Here is a 15,499-nt window from a genome sequence, read left to right as displayed (position 1 = left end):
TAGTGTCTCAATTTTCCCACATCCCCTCCAACATTTGCCATTTTCCTTTTCTATCATATTAACCAATTTGATAGGTTTGAGGTGTTACCTGAGAATTCCTTTGATTGGAATTTCTCTAATCAATAGTGATTTAGAGAATTTTTTTCCTTATGGCTATAAATAGCTTTGATTACTTCATCTGAAAACTGCCTATTCATATTCTTTGACTATTTATCAATTAGGGAATGGTTCTTATTTAAAAAAAATTGACTCAGTTCTCTATATCTTAGGGAAGTAAGGCCTTTCTCAGAGAAACTTGCTGTAAACAGTCTTTTGGAGTTCTGATTACTAATTTCATTTCCCTCCATCCTATTTTGCACCTGATTATCCTTACCTTTCTCTCTTTGGACATTGTCCATCATCAAAAGTAAATTGCTTTTGAATACTACTTCTGTCAATCTGCTCTCCCTTCAATCATTCCCCAAACTTTTTCTAACCCCTCCCTCTCCCACTCTATCTTTTCTAAGATAGATTTCTATACCCAATTGTATGTATATTATTGTCTCTGAACCAATTCCAAACCTCCTCTTCTTCCCCATTCATTGTAAAAAAAAAGCTCTTTTGTGCCTCCTTTACATGATGTAATTTACCCCATTTTAAATCTTCTAGTGCATTCCTCCTTCTTATGACTTTTTTTTTCAGATATCATGTCATCCTATTCAACTCAAACCTGTACCCTCCATCTATGTACACTCTTATCTAATGAGAAAGTTTTTAGGAGCTACAAATATTATCTTCCAATGTAGGAATGTACATAGCTGAACCTTATTGAGTTCCTTATGATTTGTCTTCCTGTTTACCATGTTATGCTTCTCTTGAGCCTTGTATTAGAAGTCAAAATCACTTTTTGGCTCTAGTCTTTTTTCAGGAATGCTTAAACATCCTAATTTCACTTAATGTCCTTTTTTACCCTGAAGGATTATGCTCAGTTTTGCTGGGTAGTTGATTCTTGGTTGTAATCTAGCTCTTTTGCCTTATGGAATATCATATCACAAGTCCTCAAATACAATGTAGAAGCTGTTAAATCTTGTCTTTGCCTGACTATGACTCTGAAATCTGAATTGTTTCTTGCTGCTTGCAACATTTTCTCCTTGATCTGGGAGCTCTGGAATTCGGTGATAATATTTCTGGGAGTTTTTATTTTGGTATCTCTTTCAGTAGGTGATAAGTATATTCTTTCAATTTCTATTTTACCCTCTTTTGAGATAATGTTTTTAGACTTCTTTTTTGATCATGGCTTTCAGGTAGTCCAAGAATTCTTATATTACCTCCCCCCTTGATTTTCCAAGTCAGTTGTTTTTCCAATGAGATATTCTATGTTTTCTTCTAGTGTTTCAATCTTTTATTTTTTTATTGCTTCTTTATGTCTCATAGAGTCATTAGCTACTCCTTGAACAATTCTGATTTTTAAGGAATTACTTTCTTTCACCTTTTGTACCTCCTTCTCAATTTGGCCCATTCTATTTTTCAAGGAGTTCCTTTCTCTCATGAATTTTTATGTATCTTTTTCCATTTGACCAATTCTGCTTTTCAAGGCATTCTTTCCTTCTTTTGATCTTTGTGCTTCTATTTGTACATATTATGTTTTTTTTTTGGAGGGCAGGGCAATTGGGGTTAAGTGACTTACCCAAGTTCACATGGCTAGTAAGTGTAAAGTGTCTGAGGTAGGATTTGAACTCAGGTCCTTCTGACTTCAGGGCTGGTGCTCTATTCACTGCATCACGTAGCCGCCCCATATTATTCTTTTTAACATGTTATTTTTTTCAGTATTTTTTGTGCCTCCTTTTCTATGCTGTTGAATGTTTTTTTTCAAGATTTTCTCACATCCCTCTCATTTTTCTTCCCAATTTTTCTTTGCTTCTCTTACCTGATTTTCAAAATTTTCTTTGAGCTCTTCCATGGCCTGAAACCAATTCATATTTTTCTTTGTGCTTTGGATGCAGGAATTTTGACACTTTTTTCTTCTGAGTTTGTGTTTTGATATTCTCTGTCACCACAACAACTTCCTATGCCCAGGATCTTTTCTTTTGTTCTTTTCCAGCCCCTTACCTTTACTTTGTGTGTGTGTCTCTGCTCCTGGTATGTTTCTCATAAACAGTATATCATAGGATTCTCTTTTTTAATCAGTTCTGATATTTCCTTCTGTTCACATTTATATACATTTATGATAACTGTGTATTTCACTTCATCTTATTTTCCAGCTCTGTTTATCCTTCTCTCTCTCTGCTTTCACCCTGTTTCTCATAAAAGAATGAGGCATTTCAAATTTTCTTCTTTTTTAAATTTTGCTTTATACTTTTTTGATATCTCATTGAGACATTAACTTTTACTTACACAATTCTAATTTTTAATAAATTATTTTCTTCAGTGAGCTTTTTGTCCCTCCTTTTTCATTTGATAAATTGTAGTTTTTGAAGAGTTCTTTTCTTTAGTCAACTTTTGTGTATCTTTTTTCCAGTTGGCCAATTCTGATTTTCAAAGTACTCTTGTCTTCATTGGATTTTTGTGCATCTTTTACTGTCTGGTCTATTGTACTTCTAAGATGTTATTTTTTTAACAGTGTTTTTATACTTACTTTTCTATGCCCTCTTCACAATTTTCTTCCATTAATCTCATTTCTCTTTGCAATTTTTTCCTTCACATCCTTTATTTGATTTTTAAAATTATTTTTGAGTTTTTCTAGGAATTCTTTTTTTGTCTGAGACCAAATCATGCTTTTAAGCTCTTAAATGTAGCTTTTGTTATTACATTGTTTTCTCCTTCTGAGTTTATGTGTTTATCTTTCCTGTCTCTGTAGTAGCTTTCTATTGTGCAGTTCTTTTTTTATGTTTGCTCATTTTTCCAGCCAATTTCTTGACTTTTAACTTTATGTTGAAGTTGTGTACTGCTCCTGAAATTGAGGGAGCATTGTCCCAAGTTTCAGGCTTTTGTGTGCTGCTGTTTTCAGAGCCAATTCTGGTTGTTTGTAAGTTTTTGTTCTTTCAAGGGAGTGTGATCTAAGAAAGGTGTGGTCACTGCTCTCCTGGAGTGTGCTCTTGTATATTAGTGACTACTCATATTCTTTTCCATCCTGAAACTGTCACCAAGGTCTCTGTTCCTGCTAGTTCTCCTCTCCCCGGGATTGCAATGAACAGAAACGCAACAGAGTCTTGCTTCCAATGCCAGAAAAATTTCTCCTTTAGTCTCCTGATTCAACTCCTTTATTGTCTATGAGCTGAGACTCCCAGAAATCACTCCTGCAGATTTAGTTGCCCCTAATTACTGCTTCTTGTGTGCTGGGATGTGACCTATGCTAGACTATGCTCTATTCTCATTCCAATGAGACAGACATTTTCTGCCAAGCTTCTAAGTTGTTTGGGACTGTAAAATTGTTTCATCCCATCATTTTATTCGTTCAACCTCTCCAGAATGCCATCTTGGCTCCATCCAAGCTTGGGAGTTTTGACCTGAAGTTTTAGTAATTACTGAATTTAGTAATTAAATGCTTAGTAAGTGCCTTGGGCCAGTTATGAACCCTGGAATGTTTTGGGGATGATACTAATGTAGACTCACTGAAGTCAGCTACAGGATAATTCCAATGGCAGAATGAACTAGAGGGATGATAAATACTTCTGGTCCCCACATGGTTTTGATTTCTTTTTCTTTCCACACTAGAGCTCTGTTTTGAATTTTTTGTTTATTCCGCATATGTCAGGTTATATTTCATTTTTCCAACCTTAGCCAATTCACCTTTCCAATGGCAACTTAAATGCCCTTCTCTCACAGGTATTCATCATATTTGTGCTCACTTAATGGTCAACTTTAGCCCCACTGCAGTTCACATTCCTGTACACAAATTATCCACTAGCCTCAGCTTTCCCCTGTAGCATGGATTTCAAATGGTCACTTTTGAGGTATTAATTTTCATTGCCCTTTTTCCTTCCTCATAATGTTTTCATATTTCCAACATATATTGATCTTTAGGACTGAAAAACCACAATTTCTTAATTTTTTGGGGGGATTCACAATATTATGTTATTCTATATTTTTCTTATTTTCTTTACATATTTTAATGAGTGGACATAACAATGAAGAGTAAATATCTTTTACTTGATAGAGTTATAATAAAAATTTCAGAGAGTTTCCTCATTTAAAAACAAGAGGTTGGTACTAATGTCTCGTTTCCCTTCTAGTTTTTAATTTGATATCTTATAGTTCTAGCCATGTTGTAATTAACTTAATCTGAGTTTCGGTTTTCTCATCTAGAAAATTAACTCGCACTACTTACCCCTTTAGTGTAATTGTTAGAAATAACTTAGATAAAGTATAGAAAGTGCTCTGTACCTTGGACAGCATCATATAAATGTGTTGCTGTTACTATCAGCACTAGTGGTAGTAATATTTCGTTCTTATCATTAGGTTTAATGGAACTTAGATAGAAACCCCTTCCTCCAAGATGCCACTGTTATGCCATACTTTGATTTTGTGATCTATTTCATAGATGTGTAAAAAGATAGATTTTATTATTAATGATATTAATAATCACATATGTATACATTATAGATTTTTAAAGTTTACAAATGTATCAACTCATTTTATCATAACCACTATTCTGAGTGACAGGTACTATTATTATTTTAATTTTTCAGATGAGGGAACACAGATGAGATGTAAAGAGGTTAAGTAAATTGCCTAGGTTCATGTGCTTAGTAAGTGCCTTGGGCCAGTCATGAACCCTGGAATGTTTTGGGGATGATACTACTGTAGACTCACTGAAGTCAGCTACAGGACAATTCCAATAGCAGAATGGACTAGAGGGATGATAAATACTTCTGGTCCCCACATGGTTTTGATTTCTTTTTCTTTCCACACTAGAGCTCAGTTTTGAATTTTTTGTTTATTCCGCATACGTCAGACATCTTGAATGTTGAAGATTTGTTATTATGGTTGGTGTTCAATTGTTCAATGTCCTGCTCTTCATGACCTCCATATGGGATCTTCTTGTCAAAGATACTGGTGTGGTTTGTCATTTCTTTCTCCTGTGGATGAAGGCAAATGGAGGTTAAGTGAATTGCTCAGGTAACACAGATAATGACGGTCTGAGGATAAGTTTGAATTCAGTTCTTCCTTACTTTAGGCCCAGTTGTCTGTCCACATTAACTGCTTTTGAATGTTCAGTAAGCCAGCATCTACAAATATCCTCTTTTGGTCACAAATCAGAGAAGGTATACTTATAAGAATATTATGTTATGCTATATCAATTTTATTGTATAATTATGTTATGTTATGTCATGCCATATCAATTATAAAAATACACTAGACAATTCAGCATTAAGGAGTGAAGTAACTCAGCTCATCCAGTAGAAAGGGGCCTATTTATCACCCAAGGAAAGGTTCCCCCACATCTATAGTATAGCAAGCTGGAGTATGGAAATGATAAGAGACTGCCAGCTCTTCTCATGACTTCTTCCAACAGTTATTTCCTTCAAAAAAACTAAAATAGGTTTGACTGCTTCCAGTTTCCCTCCTGAAGCTGGAAATCAGAAGCACCCAAAGTTACTGCAATGCCTGAGGTGACTCAAAACTTGAAGAGAATTCAAAGAAGACTGGTTCAAGAAGAACTGAAGAACTTGAGCTTTTCTCTCTCACAAACTCTCTATTGTCCCTCACAAAGGCAGGGCATTCATCTCTGCTAATGAGAAAAAAAAAGTCTTATACCAATGGGCTTTGGGATGGGGGTTACAGAGAGTTGTGACTTGCTTTGGTAGAGGGAAGATATCCCACCATTAATGACAAAACTTCAGATGATTGGCCTAAATATGTTGTCATTGGGGAAGAGTGGAAAGAGAGGAGTTGGAATTTTAGTGAGAATGGCAGGAAAATGTCTCTTGCTTTTATGTACTGAAGTGAGTAAGAGAGAAGAGAAGCAAAAATCATTCTTATTCAGAATTTTCTTCCAGAATTCTAGTAAGGCTGATGAAACATGACTCAACTATTGCAAACACCAATTGGTTGATTAAATTGAAAGCAAAGGGGAAATTTGAAATTTTAAGAAAATAATAAAACTAGTCTTGAAGACTGGATCTTAGCTTTTCGAATAACCTCAGTAAAACACAGTGTCAAGACCATTCCATTCAGGATATTTGAATTCTTCTTTTAGCATACAGATAATTAAAGACGCTTTGGAACAGTTGAGCAATTTGATACCAAATCAATGCCTGGACTTGAAGGCAAAATTATTTATGCTACAAATAAGTACTATACAATAGTACTATATATTACATGTAAACTCATAAAGAACACAATATTTGATAGGCATAGGAAAATTCTTTATGTAAGGAATGATTAAGACACTTATTAAGTGCTTTCTCTGGGCAAAGTACCATCTTATATCTTGGGGATGCACATAGAAAGGTAAGTCAGCCTTTGCTCTCAAGGATCTCATGGTCTAACAGGAAAGAAAAGATATATGCAAGGTTTCAACTGTGAATCAGGTGCAAAGATTCCATGGTACTTGGTTTGCAGCAGCAAAACAAGTATTAACACTTCTATTCTAAAGTCATTTCTACTGATAAAAGTATATCACTTTCTGGTGTTGAGAATTCAATACTAGGCTAGAAACATTGCTCTTTGAAAGTCTCTTGAGCTAAGAGTCCTGGGTTAACTCTCTCTGGGTCTGAAAGGAGATGCTGGTCAAAGAAGTCATGGCAGTTTTATTTGCCTGGATCACATTGCTTACTGCTTTATTTACCCTGGATCATCTGTCTTGTAAGTGTTCATGGGTTGACTCTTGGTTGCCAGTCAGTGGGAGATGGCTAGCCCTTTCTCAACAGGAAGTGCCTCTTCAGATGATGGATATAAGGGCTGGGCCAGTGATCTGGGAGGTGCTGCCATTCCCAGGGTTTGTGTACCTCTCTCTGTGCTGGTGCCAGTTGGTTAGTAATTGTTGCTTCCAATAATGAGGATAGAACTTTTTTTCCCATGAAAATGGAATCACGTTTGAAGAGGGATGAAGCTAGTTGGGGAAAGTTTTCTGGTGGCTAGCATAATTAATTAATTGAAGAGTATAAAGTGATTTCCTTTCCATAGTGAGAGCCCTGTTGACATTATGTAATATAAATATGTTGTAGACAAGGTCCATCTTGTTTCATTATTATCTCTAGTCTTGTTCAGCAGTAGCTAATTAGGATAGCGGGCAGCAGATGGTGGGAGGAATCTAACACTGAGGTTCTTCAGGGAAGGCTAAGGAGCAAGGGACCTGAGAAAGGAGGACAATGTAGAATTAATTTTTTCACCAGGTGGTCCACATGGGGGAGTTGAGTGCAGTGCTGTTGGTTTGGGGAAGAATGGAAGGGTAGAGCATTTTTAGGTTGCAGTGAGGTGAGGTTTTAGCACTAAATAGGTTTTAGTATTGTAGAGCAGAGGAAGAGTAAAAATGTCAATAGACTGTGATCAGAAGAGGGGATTTCAAAATGACAGCTGTGTGTGGCTGATATGGGATGGAGAAATTGATCATGGCAAATGAATATATTGAGAAACTGGGAGATTAGGGCTCTTGAGGATGAATCAGTATGTATGTCAAAGTATCTTAGTATGAGGACAGGTGTTGAGGAGGAGAGAAAGACTGTGAGTCAAGTGCTGGACTAATTGAGGAAGGAAGTAGTGTCTTGAAGGTAGGCAAAAACCATTAGAATTTTGACAACAGATGTGCAAGGGTGATAATTATGGACTACCTAATATTTAGAGTTGTATATAACTTCAGAGATTATCTAGTATAATACCCTTATTTTACAGGTGAAGAAACTAATGACCTAGTGAATTTTTGTGGCTTGACTAAAGTTACGCAGTTAATTAAAGGTAAAGCCAAGAAAATAATTTGGATCACTTTTTGTTTGATGTACAAAAGGCCCCTCCTAAAATAACCTAGATTATCAATTCCCTACTCCTCTATTTATTTGTGTTCTTTAGAACTTTTAAATTTCCACTCCAGCCCCAGATATTAGAATAATGAAGATAAACAGAATGCTGAGAAGTTTATGTAGGACATGGCTATATGCCTACTACTGCCATAGCTTCCCAAATAAATATATTTATTTAGTCAATCAGATAAATTAATGAACAGAGAGAGGCTGTGAAATGTAACCTACCACCATTCTCCATGAGAGATGTTTACATATTATTTGGAAATGCAAAAAACAATAACCTCTCAGAAGCCCGCTCAATTCTAAAGCAGCTGATGTTTGATTCTGAAATATCCTCAAGATGAAAGCACAGGCATATGAATGAATGCATACACTCAAATATGTGTATAAATATTTTATTGAGAAAATATAGCACAAATAAATTTGAAAAGTAAGACATTCTATTTTGAATGATTGATGGGTGAGAGAAATAAGGCATAAAGCACAGTAGAAAGAGAGATTTCAGGTGATTTACAGAAGAACATACATGGAGAGATGAAATCACCAAAGAGGCACTTTGCCATCAATAGCAAAAGCAAGTATCAGGAGAAGGCTGATGATTTTGCTGTGTGTGTGTATTGATTTAGGAAATGAGAAAGGTTAGCTTAAATCCATGCACAGTGCTAAAATCAAGGAAATGTGTTGATTAGTATCTTGGAATAATTAGAGAAATTGAGTGTTAGTATTGACTACAGCTCTGAAAGTATGTATAGGCAAGGGATTGGAAGAATGTAAAGAAATACTGCATACAGCATGACAGAGCATGGGAAATCTATATTACATAGCAATCTAGAAGACAGAAGAAGTGCAGTGAGTGTCCAAAAGATTCTCTGAGGTGTTGTTTCAGGAAAGTGCAGATCAGGTTAGCATAATCTCTGGATAATAAAATAAGACCAAAGACCGTATAGTATACTGGTTCACTAATAGCAATTAAAGTGATGATTTATGCAAAGAACAAGTGTTGTTCCAAATGAGTGTTTAATGAAAGAAAGAGATGAAAGATGACCTAATTTATTTGCATATTTTTATTTCTTTATTCTTTTGGGCAGAACCTGTTATTTCATTGATAAAATTTACATGAATATGATAACACAAAGTTTTATTCAGCTGATTATTTTGATTATAAAAAAATTATTACAGAATTTGTGGACATAGAAGATAAAATAATGGGATTAAAACACCCTCAAGCAATATAAACCCTAAGTATTGAGATGAAAAGTTGGGTGCTACCACTTTGGCTCAAAATTCATTTTTATAATTACATAGATGAGTCTGTAGGACCAATGGTACCTGGATAGATACTATCTTTCATAAAATATCTCTGTTCCTCTATCTCTCTTAATCTTTTCCTCTTCATTGCAAGCTAGGTGGCACAGTTAATATAGAGACAAAGCTAGAGTCAGGAAGGTCTTAGTTTATGTCCAACCTTAAACACTTACTAGATATGTGATCCTGGGCCACTTAACTTCCATTTGACTTATTTTCCTCATCTGTAAAATAAAGATAATACTCGTATCTACCTTCTAGGGTTGTTGTGGGAATCAAATTTCATAATTTTTAAAACACTTGGTATAGTGCCTGGAATATAGCTCTCTATGAATGTTAGCTATTATTATTATTATTTTGTTTCCCCCTTTATCTCTTTGTGTGTTTTTACATCACTTACACTTATTTTATAAACATTCATTATCTTTCCCACTCACTGCCTCCCCTTGAACTATACAAAAAGAAATGAAACATTCATAATAAATATTAACAAAACAGTATAATTGATTCCAAAATTGGCCACATCCAAACATGTATGTCTCATTCTGCACTTTTTATATTGTCTTCTGTATGTTTTTTAAGTCCTTTCTTTAGGTGGCTAGATGTCATTGGTTTGTAAAACTAGAAGGAGCATCATAGACATCATAGGGTCTGACCACCCAGACCTTACCTTATAGGTAAGGAAATTCACTATTAGGGAAGTGAAGTATCAACCAAGGTAAGACAACCATTTAGAGAAAAAGTTGAGACTAATCCCTGAGTATACCTATTCTGAGTCTAGTCCATGTGGCACAGCCTTCTCTTATGACACTTCTTTATCTCACTCTGCCTATTTGGATCAAGATTCATGCCTCTAAGATTCTATCAATCTCTTCTCACTCCCTATTTTTTTCATTAAGTCTATGTCAATGTCTCCTTCAGTCTTTTAAAAATTTTTTCTGACATTTATTTTCTAATTCATCTAGCACATTTATTTGGTGGAGATAAGGAATGTTTGGTTTCTAACTTTGTCTGATAAGTATAGGGAAGTCCTCAGTACTTACTTCTAAAGCTACCTGGCAAGAACAGATGCACCAGAGCCATAATGATCTAATAACCAACCAGGGAAATATTCTATCTTTAAAAGGTGACAAGTGATAGTACAGGTTGCCAAAGCACAACGACTTGTTCAGGATGTATAATCAGAAAATCCTACTGGCTTTTCAGTGTTTCAATTCAGTTAGTAAATTAGCGGGTAAAGCCTATTTATTGCCTATTCAGACTTTATTTTAATTATGATTATAATTCCTAGCCCAGATAGCAAAACAGGTCATATGAGCAGCAGAGAGGGAAATTTGTTTTCAATATTAAGATTAAAAAAGTCTCCAATATTGCAATTCTGGGTATAGACTTGGTTGGATATATGTGTATTTATGTCAGCATCTTGAACTTACTTTGTTGATTCCTCAATTGAACAGAAATAAATTTGTGGCCATATCATGAAAGATGAAGAAAAAGTTAATAAATATTGAACTTGTAGTCCCATGTATTCATGTACAAAAATTGTAAGTAGTATATTAGTAAAAATTCTTAAATCAAGACAACTGTGAAAAATGTATACATGCATGTATGTATGTATGTATATATATATATTTGAGTGTTTGTATGTATATGCTTGTACTCATATATATGTATATATGAAACAGCTTCTTGATTTTCCTGATACAGGGCACCCCCGGTGAAGATGTTTCCTTTGTCAATGCAGATCTATGAACTCACAGCAATCTGTAGTATTTTATTAGAGAATAGATAGCAACCTTGAGAATTTACATAACTTGCCTAGGGTTACATAGCCAATATATGTCAGATGCTGCAATTTTACTCATGTCCTTCTGACACCAAAGTCAGCTCTTTATCCAGTATATCCTGGTGTGTGTGTGTGTGCATTTCTATCATTAATATTATTTCTATGAATAGAAGTGGTCTTTTTTTAATTTAGTCTACTGCTTTTTCTTCATCATTGTTTAGCATCTGCAACATTTCCATTAGGCATTATAAAATTTAGTTATTATAAAATTGGTGCATTAGGAAATTACCTTCATTAATATGAAGATGTTGAAGGAAGTGAACATTTTTGTTTGGTTTCTGGTAATCATGGTGATGAAGACATATAAAGGAAATTTTATGGCATAAGATAGGAATATCTTCTAAATGTAAGGATTAAGTCCTCTGCAGAGGAATGGTATTGATAGTCTAAAATCAAGTCCCTTTTTCCCTGAAGAAGAGATTAAAATAAATCCAAGGCCAGTTGCCCAGGGAAAAGGCTACAGTTTGAAGTTTTATATCAAGTTTTCAGAGGCTAAATGCAAGAGAATCTAGGGGTGTTGAATTAATGGACAAATTAGGATGGAGTGACATAATGAAGTTCCTAGCTGTCCCTGTCCCAATCTCAGAACACATGTATAAGGCCAATGTGCCACCAGGGAGACCTTCTGTAATTCCAAACAAGTGCTTCCATGGCAGGGAGAGTGGAGAAATGACACTAGGAAGTCATAGGCTGAGTATTGCAAGTTAACTCAAGGCATTTGTGAAGAAGTTGTGGAGACTATTCAGTTGTAGCATGTGTGAATGTGTGCATGTGAGAATATTAAACTACTAATGACTTTTCTTATGCATGTTTGAATATAGTCCCTCCAATTAGGTTACAAGCCCTCCTCACCTGACTCCTAGACTGCTGCTACAACCTGCTGCTTGTCCTGCTTGCTACAAATCCTTCCACTGCAGCCCATATCCTCCACTTCCTTGTCAAAGAGATCTTCCTAAAGCATAGTTCTGACCATGTCATTTCCCCACTCAATAAATTCCAATGGCTCCTAAATACTTAGAGGACCTAATAAAAAAGCCCCTGATTCACATTCAAAAACCTTTATAATGAGGGGGCAGAGCCAAGACAGTGGCATAAAAGCAGGAAAACCCTGTATGCTCCCTCCATAACCACCTCAAATACCTATCAAAATGACTCTAAACAAACTTTAGGGCAACAGAACCAACAAAGTGACAGAGAGAAACAAACCTCCCACTGAAGGCAGCCCAGAAGGTAGTAAGGAAGGGTCCATTGCAGGACGATGGGTGCAGAGCCAAGCCCTGCGTGAGAATCTGGTTTTGTCCTCAGGGCAGCCCTTGACCAGCTGCCAGCTGGAGGGACTTCAGGAGAGTGGATCACCAGAGGTGGTTTCCAGAATTATCAATCCATAAATGCCAAAGAAATAGTGAAAGGTCAATGTGGACTTTGTGGGAACAGGGGGTCCTGGGATATGGTCCAACCTCTGCCCCCCAGAAGGAGAAGCAGCTGAGGCATGGCAGCCCTGCAGCCATTGCTGCATGGCTGCTTCAGAGCTCCTGGCCTATATATTGTAGGGGGCCCAAGTTGCCAATCTCAGGGGTAATTGCTGTTGCTTTAACCGGCTGGGATCTGGATGGCTGTCTAGGGTGGAGGTCCTGGAGTAGGTGACCAGGTGCCAGAGAGGGTGGAGGCTTCAGAGAGGGCACCCAACTAATAGCTTTGGCAGCTGACTGTGAAAACCCCAGAAATTTGGGACAAAACTCTCCTCTCGGGAAGCAGAGTTCTACTGTGGCAAAAAGTTCAAAAGTCACATAATTGAGGGGCAACATGAGCAAGCAAAGGAAGCAAAGCAAATACAGCAATCTGACTTTGGATTCCTTTTTTGAGGACAAAAATGATCAAAGCATGGAACAGAAGGAAGACAGTGAAGTCAGAAGTTCTGCATCAAAAGCTTCCAAGAAATATATGAACTGGTTAGAGGCCATAGAGGAGCTTAAGAAGGATTTTGAAAACCAAAAAAGAGAAGTGGAGGAAAAACTGGGAAGAGAAATGAGAATGAGGCAAGGAAATCATGAAAAGAGAGTCAACAACCTGACTGAAGAAAATAACACTTTAAAAAATAGACTAACTCAAATGACAAAAGAGGCTCAAAAAGCCAATGAGGAGAATGCCTTAAAAAGCCAAATTTGCCAGATGCAAAAAGAACTTCAAAAGCTCACTGAAGAGAATAATTCCTTCAGAATTAGATGGGAGCAAATGGAAGCTAGTGGCTTTATGAGAAATCAAGATACTATTAAATAGATACAAACAAATGAAAAAATAGAAAGCAATGTAAAATACCTCATTGCAAAAACCACTGACCTGGAAAACAGATCCAGGAGAGAAAATTTAAAAATTATTGGACCAGGGGTGGCCAGGTAGCACAGCGAGTAAGAGCACCGGCTCCAGTGTCGGGATGACCTGGATCAAACCCAGGCTCAGACACTCAGTACCACACCCAGAAATAATTGGCCGTGTAACCTTGAGCAAGTTACTTAACCCCAATTGAGTAAAAAAAAAAATTATTGGACTACCTGAAGGCCATGATAAAAAAAAATGAACCTAGAAAACATCCCTCAAAAAATTCTCAAGAAAATTGCCCTGATGTTTTAGAACCAGAGAGTAAAATAGAGGTTGAAATAATTCACTGATTACCTCTTGAAAAAGATCCCAAAGAAAAATCCTTGGAATAGCCAGGTTCCAGAGTTCCCAGATAAAGGAGGAAATATTACAAGCAGCCAAGAAGAAACAATTTGAATATCGTGGAAACACAATCAGGATAACACAGGATCTGGCAGCTTCTACACTGAAATATCAAAGGGCTTGAAATATGATATTCCAGAGGTCAAAAGATCTGGGATTAAAACCAAGAATACCTAACTAGGAAAACTGAGCATCATGTTTCAGGGGAAGATATGGTCATTCAGTGAAATAAAGGACTTTCATACATTCTTAATGAAAAATCCAGAGTTGAATAGAAAGTTTGATATTTGGATTCAAGAAGCAAGGTAAGCATGAGAAGATAAACAGAGAAAAGAAATCATAAGGAACTTATCAAAGTTGAACTATTTACATTCCTACATGGAAAAATGACAATTGTAACTTATAAAACTTTTTTCTTATTATGAGACTAGTTGAAAGGAATATAAATGTGTTTGTGTGTGTGTGTGTATATATATATATTTGTGAATATGTATGTATGTACATACATATATATCTATATAGGAGGGTATATGGGCATATGAATACATTCGTCAGTGTGTATATATGTGCATAGGTATACTTAGAGGGCACAGGACCAATTGAATAGGAAGGGGTGATACTTACAAGGGGAAATTGAGAGGTGAGAGAGGAATATAATGAGAGGAGATGGGGATAAACAGAATGGGGTAAATTGTCTCTTATAGAAGATGCAAGGGAAAAATGTTACAATGGAGGGGTAGAATAGGAAGGCAAAAGAGAATGAGACAACCTTACTCTCATTGAATTTGGCTTAGGAAAATAATGACATATACACTAAATAGGGTATTCCATCCTACAGGAGAGTGAGGGGGAAGGGAATGAGAGGGGGGAATGATGGAGGGGAGGGCAGGTTGGGGGGGTGGGAAATTGGAAGCACACTCTTTTGGAAAGGGACAGGGTCAAAGTAGAGAATAGAACAAGTGGGCGGGGCGGGATAGGATGGAGGGAAATATAGTCAATCTTTCACAATCTATCCACTATGCAAATGTTTTGTGTAGCTACACATGTACAACCTATATTGAATTTCTTATCTTCCCAGTAAGGGTGGGTGATGAGGGAGGAAGGGAACAAATCTGGAATTCAAAGTTTTTAAACCAAATGTTCAAAATTATTATTATTATTATCATTATTATTTTCATGTGCAACTGGGAAATAAAATACACAGGCACTGACGTATAGAGATCCATCTTGCCATACTGGAAAGTCAGAGGAGGAATGGGGGAGGGTATAGGAAAGAGCAGATTAGGAGAGGTGGTATACAGTGGGATCGCTGTTTTGGGGTCATGGGTAGGGGAAAGAAAGGGAGAAAATTTGTAACTCAAAATCTTGTGGAAATGAATGATGAAAACTAAAAATAAACATAAAATTTAATTAAAAAAAACACTTTATAATCTACCCCGCCACTCTTTTAGTATTTTTATATTTTTAAATATGTTAGCATTGTCACTTCCACCTTCCATCACATTTGTACTCCTTACCAATGGCACTGGCCTCTTTACTGACACTCAAACAAGACACTTCATTCCCTGACTCTGGGCTTTTTTGCTGCCTGTCTGCCATACTTGGGATGCTCTCCCTCCTCATCTCTGTATTGACTTACCTGGTTTCCTTGAAGTCCTAGCTAAAATCCCCGTTCTTCAGAAAGCCTTTC

Source organism: Petaurus breviceps, unplaced genomic scaffold (genome assembly GCF_028583685.1).
Source record: "Petaurus breviceps papuanus isolate PSGF00001 unplaced genomic scaffold, PetGlider_PUasm1.0 126, whole genome shotgun sequence".
NCBI classification, from domain to species: Eukaryota; Metazoa; Chordata; class Mammalia; order Diprotodontia; family Petauridae; genus Petaurus; species Petaurus breviceps.
The sequence above is the reverse complement of the archived record's forward strand: the minus strand, read 5'-3'. Positions refer to the sequence as shown.